The sequence below is a fragment of the Ciona robusta genome, chromosome 5 (genome assembly GCF_009617815.1).
Source record: "Ciona robusta chromosome 5, ASM961781v2".
NCBI classification, from domain to species: Eukaryota; Metazoa; Chordata; class Ascidiacea; order Phlebobranchia; family Cionidae; genus Ciona; species Ciona robusta.
In genome coordinates this window covers 6,875,472-6,886,301 of record NC_143239.1, presented here as the reverse complement: position 1 = coordinate 6,886,301, position 10,830 = coordinate 6,875,472, and the positions used below count along the sequence as shown (strand labels likewise).

At 37.0% G+C, this 10,830-nt stretch overlaps 1 protein-coding gene across 16 annotated transcripts in view; it reads left to right on the top strand.

The window, feature by feature from the left end:
* Positions 1-10,830, top strand: part of LOC149736129 (uncharacterized) — a 49,443-nt gene that overhangs the window by 18,642 nt on the left and 19,971 nt on the right. For 12 of the 16 annotated variants that reach the window (XM_089879294.1, XM_089879293.1, XM_089879296.1 and 9 more), the window contains 2 exons: positions 457-581; positions 2,339-2,568. The exons of 1 other annotated variant lie outside the window; for it this stretch is intronic. The gene's annotated coding sequence lies outside the window, so the exon portion shown is untranslated. Of the gene's footprint in view, positions 1-10; positions 121-456; positions 582-1,867; positions 1,965-2,338; positions 2,569-10,830 lie in introns of those variants that run through there. 3 more of the 16 variants (XM_089879304.1, XM_089879297.1, XM_089879302.1) reach the window with 3 other exon arrangements.

Genomic DNA, 10,830 nt, shown 5'->3' with positions numbered 1-10,830 from the left:
ACTTTTAAAGCCAAGTTGTTGGGGTAATGGGCCAACTATGGCCTAATTCTAGAACTGACCCATATGTAACGACTGTCGTTTTCCGGCCACCCGAGGATAAAGCAAGTTACATTCATTCATGTAAAAAAAAAATATTTATGTATTGTTGTTGTTGTTTTCAAATTGTTAAATTACAATTTTCTTTATATAACTATAATCCATGTATGTCAAAACCCTGAATGCGACTTCAATTAAATGCTGTTTCCTAATTGTTTTAAGTATGTATTGAGTTACAATCTCTAAGCTACAATTTTGTTTATTTATTTAAACTAAACCTAATCATACCAAAACATATACAATTCCCCTACATATTTGTATTACTTCATACACCTATTCTATACCTGAATCTGACCTTGATTAATATAAAGTATATATAGAGTTACAAATTACATATTTCTTGTTCTACCACATATATAGGATGCAACCACTGTGTCCATCTGTGGCCAATCAGATCTAAATCCCCGGCGTCCAAGGAGACCAAAGAATCTCGTAACACGATCCCACATCCATTTACTGGGGTAGTGGATCAGCCAGCATGAAAGGTGATATTTATTTTAAAGTCTTTACACCTTTTGTTCAACTCTCTCCCAAGCAATGATTATAGTTATCAACATTCTTGCCAATCCAGGCTGTTTCTCCTGTAACAACAGACTGTTTAAATGGACTTTGTTTTAAGTTTAGGTTTGGCAGCCACGCTTTTATTTGACACTTTTTCTCAAGTAGTTTTTACTCATAGCTTGTTTTTAACAACTGTCGTTTTTCTGCTAATTCCTTTCTCTTCGTTGTTTCAATCAACTTAATATATATAAGATATAAGATGATAACAAAATGTGTTTAAAGGTATTTAAAATGATAGCAAAATTTGTTTTATAATCGGTTGGGGGAAGATGGGACATATTTTATTCTATTTCCATGTCTCAATTAAAGAGTCAACAAAGAATATTTACAGAATTATATAAAAGTATCTTCACGACTCTAAAAGAGTGGTGTTAATTGGAAAAACACGATTATTAAATACGGGATATTATGTGCTAACGGTATCCATCTTACCCCACAGTACTATATGGGATATTATGTGCTAACGGTATCCATCTTACCCCACAGTACTATATGGGATATTATGTGCTAATGGTATCCATTTTACCCCACAGTACTATATGGGATATTATGTGCTAACGGTATCCATTTTACCCCACAGTACTATATGGAATATTATGTGCTAATGGTATCCATCTTACCCCACAGTACTATATGGGATATTATGTGCTAACTGTATCCATTTTACCCCACAGTACTATATGGGATATTATGTGCTAACAGTATCCCATCTTACCCCACAGTACTATATGGGATATTATGTGCTAATGGTATCCATCTTACCCCACAGTAATATATGGGATATTATGTGCTAACTGTATCCATTTTACCCCACAGTACTATATGGAATATTATGTGCTAATGGTATCCATCTTACCCCACAGTACTATATGGGATATTATGTGCTAACAGTATCCCATCTTACCCCACAGTAATATATGGGATATTATGTGCTAACAGTATCCCATCTTACCCCACAGTACTATATGGGATATTATGTGCTAATGGTATCCATCTTACCCCACAGTACTATATAACAGATATTATGTGCTAACGGTATCCATCTTACCCCACAGTATTATATGGGATATTATGTGCTAATGGTATCCATCTTACCCCACAGTAATATATGTAATTTGTCATTCACGAAGTCACTGTCACAACATAAGACAAGTAGTTGGGCAACTTACAACAAACGCTAATTGTTTGTTTCCATTGTTTCTAATGTAAGGGTGAGGAATGATGTATATGATGTCATAAACAGACAATAGAACAAGAGATGTAATGAATGAGCACGTATTTCGTCGGAGATTTTATTAAACGAGCACGTATTCACAGAAAAATGTTTGTCCTTATTGTATTTTTACTTAATTTTTTGTCTAAATAAAATTATTTATAGTAATTCTGACATCATTGTAATGAATTGTGATTGTTATTATGACATCATAGTAATGAATTGTGATTGTTATTATGACATTATAGTAATGAATTGTGATTGTCATTATGACATCATAGTAATGAATTGTGATTGTTATTATGACATCATAGTAATGAATTGTGATTGTTATAATGACATCATAGTAATGAATTGTGATTGTTATTATGACATCATAGTAATGAATTGTGATTGTTATTATGACATCATAGTAATGAATTGTGATTGTTATTATGACATCATAGTAATGAATTGTTTTTGTTCTAGAATACAAGCAGTGCAAATTGGAGCCGGGAATTCCCCTTCATTGGTCTAATTAAGCATGATGATGTCATAGTTGATGATGTCACAGATGATTCACAAGATGATAACAATCGTACTTATTACATCACAACCACCACACGACTGTTGTTTCACTTTGTTTAATCCTGGTGTTCGTTTTGTGCATTGTTACATTGTTATAATAAATCCATGCAATAAAATAAAACGACAATTGTTGAATGTGTCTTACTGAGTTTGTAAGTTAGGAGGTTTAGTTCAATTTTTGTAAGTTGGGTAGTTTAGTTAAAATTGATAAGTTAGAAAGTTTAGTTTAAAATTAAGTGCTGAGAAATAGTAAGATACCTAAAATATTTCCCTATCTGGAACAAATATCAATGACAAAATGTCTTACTGGGACAGAAATCTACAAAATACGGTTGCTAGGGACAAAATACGGTTGCTATGGAAAAAATATAAAAAAAAGGGTTGCTATGGACATAATATGGTTGCTAGGAAAATAAATACGGTTGCTAGGGAAAAAATATGGTTGGTAGGGACAAAATATGGTTGCTAGGGACAAAATATGGTTGCTAGGGACAAAATATGGTTGCTAGGGACAAAATATGGACAAAATACGGTTGCTAGGGACAAAATATGGTTGCTAGGGAAAAAAATCCGGTTGCTAGGGAAAAAATATGGTTGCTAGGGACAAAATACGGTTGCTAGAGACAAAAAATGGACAAAAAAACATGGTTGCTAGGGAAAAAATAGGGTTGCTAGGGACAAAATATTGTTGCTATGGAAAAAAATACGGTTGCTAGGGACAAAATATGGTTGCTAGGGACAAAATATGGATAAAATACGGTTGCTAGGGAAAAAAATACGGTTGCTAGGGACAAAATATGGTTGCTAGGGACAAAATACGGTTGCTAGGGACAAAATATGGTTGCTAGGAAAAAAAAATCCGGTTGCTAGGGTCAAAATACGGTTGCTAGGGAAAAAAATCCGGTTGCTAGGGACAAAATATGGTTGCTAGGGAAAACAAAATACGGTTGCTAGGGACAAAATATGGTTGCTATTGAAAAAATACGGTTGCTAGGGACAAAATATGGTTGCTAGGGACAAAATACGGTTGCTAGAGACAAAAAATGGACAAAAAAACATGGTTGCTAGGGAAAAAATATGGTTGCTAGGGACAAAATATGGTTGCTAGGGACAAAAATATGGTTGCTAGGGAAAAATATGGTTGCTAGGGACAAAAATATGGTTGCTAGGGAAAAAAATACGGTTGCTAGGGACAAAATATGGTTGCTAGGGAAAAAATATGGTTGCTAGGGACAAAATATGGTTGCTAGGGACAAAATATGGACAAAATATGGTTGCTAGGGACAAAATATGGTTGCTAGGGAAAAAAATACGGTTGCTAGGGAAAATATGGTTGCTAGGGACAAAATACGTTGCTAGGACAAAATATGGTTGCTAGGGACAAAATATGACAAAATATGGACAAAATACGGTTGCTAGGGACAAAATATGGTTGCTAGGGAAAAAAATACGGTTGCTAGGGTCAAAATATGGTTGCTAGGGACAAAATATGGTTGCTAGGGACAAAATATGGACAAAATACGGTTGCTAGGGACAAAATATGACAAAATATGGACAAAATACGGTTGCTAGGGACAAAATATGGTTGCTAGGGAAAAAAATACGGTTGCTAGGGACAAAATAGGGTTGCTAGGGACAAAATATGGTTGCTATGGAAAAAAATACGGTTGCTAGGGACAAAATATGGTTGCTAGGGACAAAATATGGATAAAATACGGTTGCTAGGAACAAAATATGATTGCTAGGGAAAAAAATACGGTTGCTAGGGACAAAATATAGACAAAATACGGTTGCTAGGGACAAAATATGGTTGCTAGGGACAAAATACGGTTGCTAGGGACAAAATATGGTTGCTAGGGACAAAATATGGACAAAATACGGTTGCTAGGGACAAAATATGGTTGCTAGAGAAAAAAATACGGTTGCTAGGGACAAAATATGGTTGCTAGGGAAAAAAATACGGTTGCTAGGGAAAAATACGGTTGTTAGGGACAAAAATATAGACAAAATACGGTTGCTAGGGACAAAATATGGTTGCTATGGAAAAAATTCGGTTGCTAGGGACAAAATATGGTTGCTAGGGACAAAATATGGACAAAATACGGTTGCTAGGGACAAAATATGGACAGAATACGGTTGCTAGGGACAAAATATGGTTGCTAGAGAAAAAAATACGGTTGCTAGGGACAAAATATGGTGGCTAGGGAAAAAAATACGGTTGCTAGGGACAAAATATGGTTGCTAGGGACAAAATACGGTTGCTAGGGACAAAATATGGTTGCTAGGAAAAAAAATCCGGTTGCTAGGGTCAAAATACGGTTGCTAGGGAAAAAAATCGGTTGCTAGGGACAAAATATGGTTGCTAGGGACAAAATATGGACAAAATACGGTTGCTAGGGACAAAATATGGTTGCTATTGAAAAAATACGGTTGCTAGGGACAAAATATGGACAAAATATGGTTGCTAGGGACAAAATATGGTTGCTAGGGAAAAAATACGGTTGCTAGGGACAAAATAGGTTGCTAGGGACAAAATATGGACAAAATACGGTTGCTAGGGACAAAATATGGTTGCTAGGGAAAAAATACGGTTGCTAGGGAAAAAATATGGTTGCTAGGGACAAAATACGGTTGCTAGAGACAAAAAATGGACAAAAAAACATGGTTGCTAGGGAAAAAATATGGTTGCTAGGGACAAAATATGGTTGCTAGGGACAAAATATGGTTGCTAGGGACAAAATATGGTTGCTAGGGACAAAATATGGTTGCTAGGGAAAAAAATACGGTTGCTAGGGACAAAATATGGTTGCTAGGGACAAAATATGGTTGCTAGGGACAAAATATGGTTGCTAGGGACAAAATATGGTTGCTAGGGACAAAATATGGTTGCTAGGGACAAAATATGGTTGCTAGGGACAAAATATGGACAAAATACGGTTGCTAGGGACAAAATATGGTTGCTAGGGACAAAATATGGTTGCTAGGGACAAAATACGGTTGCTAGGGACAAAATATGGTTGCTATGGAAAAAATACGGTTGCTAGGGACAAAATATGGAGAAAATATGGTTGCTAGGGACAAAATATGGTTGCTAGGGAAAAAAATACGGTTGCTAGGGACAAAATATGGTTGCTAGGGACAAAATATGGTTGCTAGGGAAAATATGGACAAAATACGGTTGCTAGGGACAAAATATGGTTGCTAGGGAAAAAAATCCGGTTGCTAGGGAAAAAATATGGTTGCTAGGGACAAAATACGGTTGCTAGAGACAAAAAATGGACAAAAAAACATGGTTGCTAGGGAAAAAATAGGGTTGCTAGGGACAAAATATGGTTGCTAGGGACAAAATATGGACAAAATACGGTTGCTAGGGACAAAATATGGTTGCTAGGGAATAAAATCCGGTTGCTAGGGAAAAAATATGGTTGCTAGGGAAAAAATACGGTTGCTAGAGACAAAAATGGACAAAAAACATGGTTGCTAGGGAAAAAATAGGGTTGCTAGGGACAAAATATGGTTGCTAGGAAAAAATACGGTTGCTAGGGACAAAATATGGTTGCTAGGGACAAAATATGGATAAAATACGGTTGCTAGGGACAAAATATGGTTGCTAGGGAAAAAAATACGGTTGCTAGGGACAAAATAGGTTGCTAGGGACAAAATATGGACAAAATACGGTTGCTAGGGACAAAATATGGTTGCTAGGAAAAAAATCCGGTTGCTAGGGTCAAAATACGGTTGCTAGGGAAAAAAATCCGGTTGCTAGGGACAAAATATGGTTGCTAGGGACAAAATATGGACAAAATACGGTTGCTAGGGACAAAATATGGACAAAATATGGTTGCTAGGGGCAAAATATGGTTGCTAGGGACAAAATATGGACAAAATACGGTTGCTAGGGACAAAATATGGTTGCTAGGGACAAAATATGGTTGCTATGGAAAAAATACGGTTGCTAGGGACAAAATATGGACAAAATATGGTTGCTAGGGACAAAATATGGTTGCTAGGGAAAAAATACGGTTGCTAGGGACAAAATATGGTTGCTAGGGACAAAATATGGTTGCTAGGGACAAAATATGGACAAAATACGGTTGCTAGGGACAAAATACGGTTGCTAGGGACAAAATACGGTTGCTAGAGACAAAAAATGGACAAAAAAACATGGTTGCTAGGGAAAAAATAGGGTTGCTAGGGACAAAATATGGTTGCTAGGGAAAAAAATCCGGTTGCTAGGGACAAAATATGGTTGCTAGGGACAAAATATGGATAAAATACGGTTACTAGGGACAAAATATGGTTGCTAGGGAAAAAAATACGGTTGCTAGGGAAAAATACGGTTGTTAGGGACAAAATATAGACAAAATACGGTTGCTAGGGACAAAATATGGTTGCTATGGAAAAAATTCGGTTGCTAGGGACAAAATATGGTTGCTAGGGACAAAATATGGACAAAATACGGTTGCTAGGGACAAAATATGGACAGAATACGGTTGCTAGGGACAAAATATGGTTGCTAGAGAAAAAAATACGGTTGCTAGGGACAAAATATGGTTGCTAGGGAAAAAAATACGGTTGCTAGGGACAAAATATGGTTGCTAGGGACAAAATACGGTTGCTAGGGACAAAATATGGTTGCTAGGAAAAAAATCCGGTTGCTAGGGTCAAAATACGGTTGCTAGGGAAAAAAATCCGGTTGCTAGGGACAAAATATGGTTGCTAGGGACAAAATATGGACAAAATACGGTTGCTAGGGACAAAATATGGTTGCTATTGAAAAAATACGGTTGCTAGGGACAAAATATGGTTGCTAGGGAAAAAAATACGGTTGCTAGGGACAAAATAGGTTGCTAGGGACAAAATATGGACAAAATACGGTTGCTAGGGACAAAATATGGTTGCTAGGGAAAAAAATACGGTTGCTAGGGAAAAATATGGTTGCTAGGGACAAAATATACGTTGCTAGGACAAAAAATGGACAAAAAAACATGGTTGCTAGGGAAAAAATATGGTTGCTAGGGACAAAATATGGTTGCTAGGGACAAAATATGGTTGCTAGGGACAAAATATGGTTGCTAGGGACAAAATATGGTTGCTAGGGAAAAAAATACGGTTGCTAGGGACAAAATATGGTTGCTAGGGACAAAATATGGTTGCTAGGGACAAAATATGGACAAAATACGGTTGCTAGGGACAAAATATGGTTGCTAGGGACAAAATATGGTTGCTAGGGACAAAATATAGACAAAATACGGTTGCTAGGGACAAAATACGGTTGCTAGGGACAAAATATGGTTGCTATGGAAAAAATACGGTTGCTAGGGACAAAATATGGAGAAAATATGGTTGCTAGGGACAAAATATGGTTTCTAGGGAAAAAAATACGGTTGCTAGGGACAAAATATGGTTGCTAGGGACAAAATATGGTTGCTAGGGACAAAATATGGACAAAATACGGTTGCTAGGGACAAAATATGGTTGCTAGGGACAAAATATGGACAAAATACGGTTGCTAGGGACAAAATATGGTTGCTAGGGACAAAATATGGTTGCTAGGGACAAAATCGGTTGCTAGGGACAAAATATGGTTGCTATGGAAAAAATACGGTTGCTAGGGACAAAATATGGAGAAAATATGGTTGCTAGGGACAAAATATGGTTGCTAGGGAAAAAAATACGGTTGCTAGGGACAAAATATGGTTGCTAGGGACAAAATATGGTTGCTAGGGACAAAATATGGACAAAATACGGTTGCTAGGGACAAAATATGGTTTCTAGGGAAAAAAACGGTTGCTAGGGACAAAATATGGTTGCTAGGGACAAAATATGGTTGCTAGGGACAAAATATGGACAAAATACGGTTGCTAGGGACAAAATATGGTTGCTAGGGAAAAAAATCCGGTTGCTAGGGAAAAAATATGGTTGCTAGGGACAAAATACGGTTGCTAGAGACAAAAAATGGACAAAAAAACATGGTTGCTAGGGAAAAAATAGGGTTGCTAGGGACAAAATATGGTTGCTAGGGACAAAATATGGACAAAATACGGTTGCTAGGGACAAAATATGGTTGCTAGGGAAAAAATCCGGTTGCTAGGAAAAATATGGTTGCTAGGGAAAAAATACGGTTGCTAGAGACAAAAAATGGACAAAAAAACATGGTTGCTAGGGAAAAAATAGGGTTGCTAGGGACAAAATATGTTGCTATGGAAAAAAATACGGTTGCTAGGGACATATGGTTGCTAGGGACAAAATATGGATAAAATACGGTTGCTAGGGACAAAATATGGTTGCTAGGGACAAAATACGGTTGCTAGGGACAAAATATGGTTGCTAGGAAAAAAAATCCGGTTGCTAGGGTCAAAATACGGTTGCTAGGGAAAAAAATCCGGTTGCTAGGGACAAAATATGGTTGCTAGGGACAAAATATGGACAAAATACGGTTGCTAGGGACAAAATATGGTTGCTATTGAAAAAATACGGTTGCTAGGGACAAAATATGGACAAAATATGGTTGCTAGGGACAAAATATGGTTGCTAGGGAAAAAATACGGTTGCTAGGGACAAAATATGGTTGCTAGGGAAAAAATACGGTTGCTAGGGAAAAAATATGGTTGCTAGGGACAAAATACGGTTGCTAGAGACAAAAAATGGACAAAAAAACATGGTTGCTAGGGAAAAAATATGGTTGCTAGGGACAAAATATGGTTGCTAGGGACAAAATATGGACAAAATATGGTTGCTAGGGACAAAATATGGTTGCTAGGGAAAAAAATACGGTTGCTAGGGACAAAATATGGTTGCTAGGGACAAAATACGTTTGCTAGGGACAAAATATGGTTGCTAGGGACAAAATATGACAAAATATGGACAAAATACGGTTGCTAGGGACAAAATATGGTTGCTAGGGAAAAAAATACGGTTGCTAGGGTCAAAATATGGTTGCTAGGGACAAAATATGGTTGCTAGGGACAAAATATGGACAAAATACGGTTGCTAGGGACAAAATATGACAAAATATGGACAAAATACGGTTGCTAGGGACAAAATATGGTTGCTAGGGAAAAATACGGTTGCTAGGGACAAAATAGGGTTGCTAGGGACAAAATATGGTTGCTATGGAAAAAAATACGGTTGCTAGGGACAAAATATGGTTGCTAGGGACAAAATATGGATAAAATACGGTTGCTAGGAAAAAATGATTGCTAGGGAAAAAAATACGGTTGCTAGGGACAAAATATGGTCAAAATATGATAAAATATGGACAAAATATGGTTGCTAGGGACACAATATGGACAAAATATGGTTGCTAGGGACAAAATATGGTTGCTAGGGAAAAATACGGTTGCTAGGGACAAAATATAGACAAAATACGGTTGCTAGGGACAAAATATGGTTGCTAGGGAAAAAATACGGTTGCTAGGGACAAAATATGGTTGCTAGGGACAAAATATGGACAAAATACGGTTGCTAGGGACAAAATATGGTTGCTAGAGAAAAAAATACGGTTGCTAGGGACAAAATATGGTTGCTAGGAAAAAAATACGGTTGCTAGGGACAAAATATGAACAAAATACGGTTGCTAGGGACAAAAAACAAAATACGGTTGCTAGGGACAAAATATGGACAAAATACGGTTGCTAGGGACAAAATATGGTTGCTAGGGAAAAAAATCCGGTTGCTAGGGAAAAAATATGGTTGCTAGGGACAAAATACGGTTGCTAGAGACAAAAAATGGACAAAAAAACATGGTTGCTAGGGAAAAAATAGGGTTGCTAGGGACAAAATATGGTTGCTATGGAAAAAATCGGTTGCTAGGGACAAAATATGGTTGCTAGGGACAAAAAAAAATACGGTTGCTAGGGACAAAATATGGTTGCTAGGGAAAAAAATACGGTTGCTAGGGAAAAATACGGTTGCTAGGGACAAAATATAGACAAAATACGGTTGCTAGGGACAAAATATGGTTGCTATGGAAAAATCGTTGCTAGGGACAAAATATGGTTGCTAGGGACAAAATAAAATACGGTTGCTAGGGACAAAATATGGACAGCGGTTGCTAGGGACAAAATATGGTTGCTAGAGAAAAAATACGGTTGCTAGGGACAAAATATGGTTGCTAGGGACAAAATAGGTTGCTAGAGACAAAAATGGACAAAAAACATGGTTGCTAGGGAAAAAATAGGTTGCTAGGGACAAAATATGGTTGCTAGGAAAATCCGGTTGCTAGGGACAAAATATGGTTGCTAGGGACAAAATGGACAAAATACGGTTGCTAGGGACAAAATATGGTTGCTAGGGAAAAAAATTCGGTTGCTAGGGACAAAATATGGTTGTAGGGACAAAATATAACAAAATACGGTTGCTAGGGACAAATATGGTTGCTATGGAAAAAA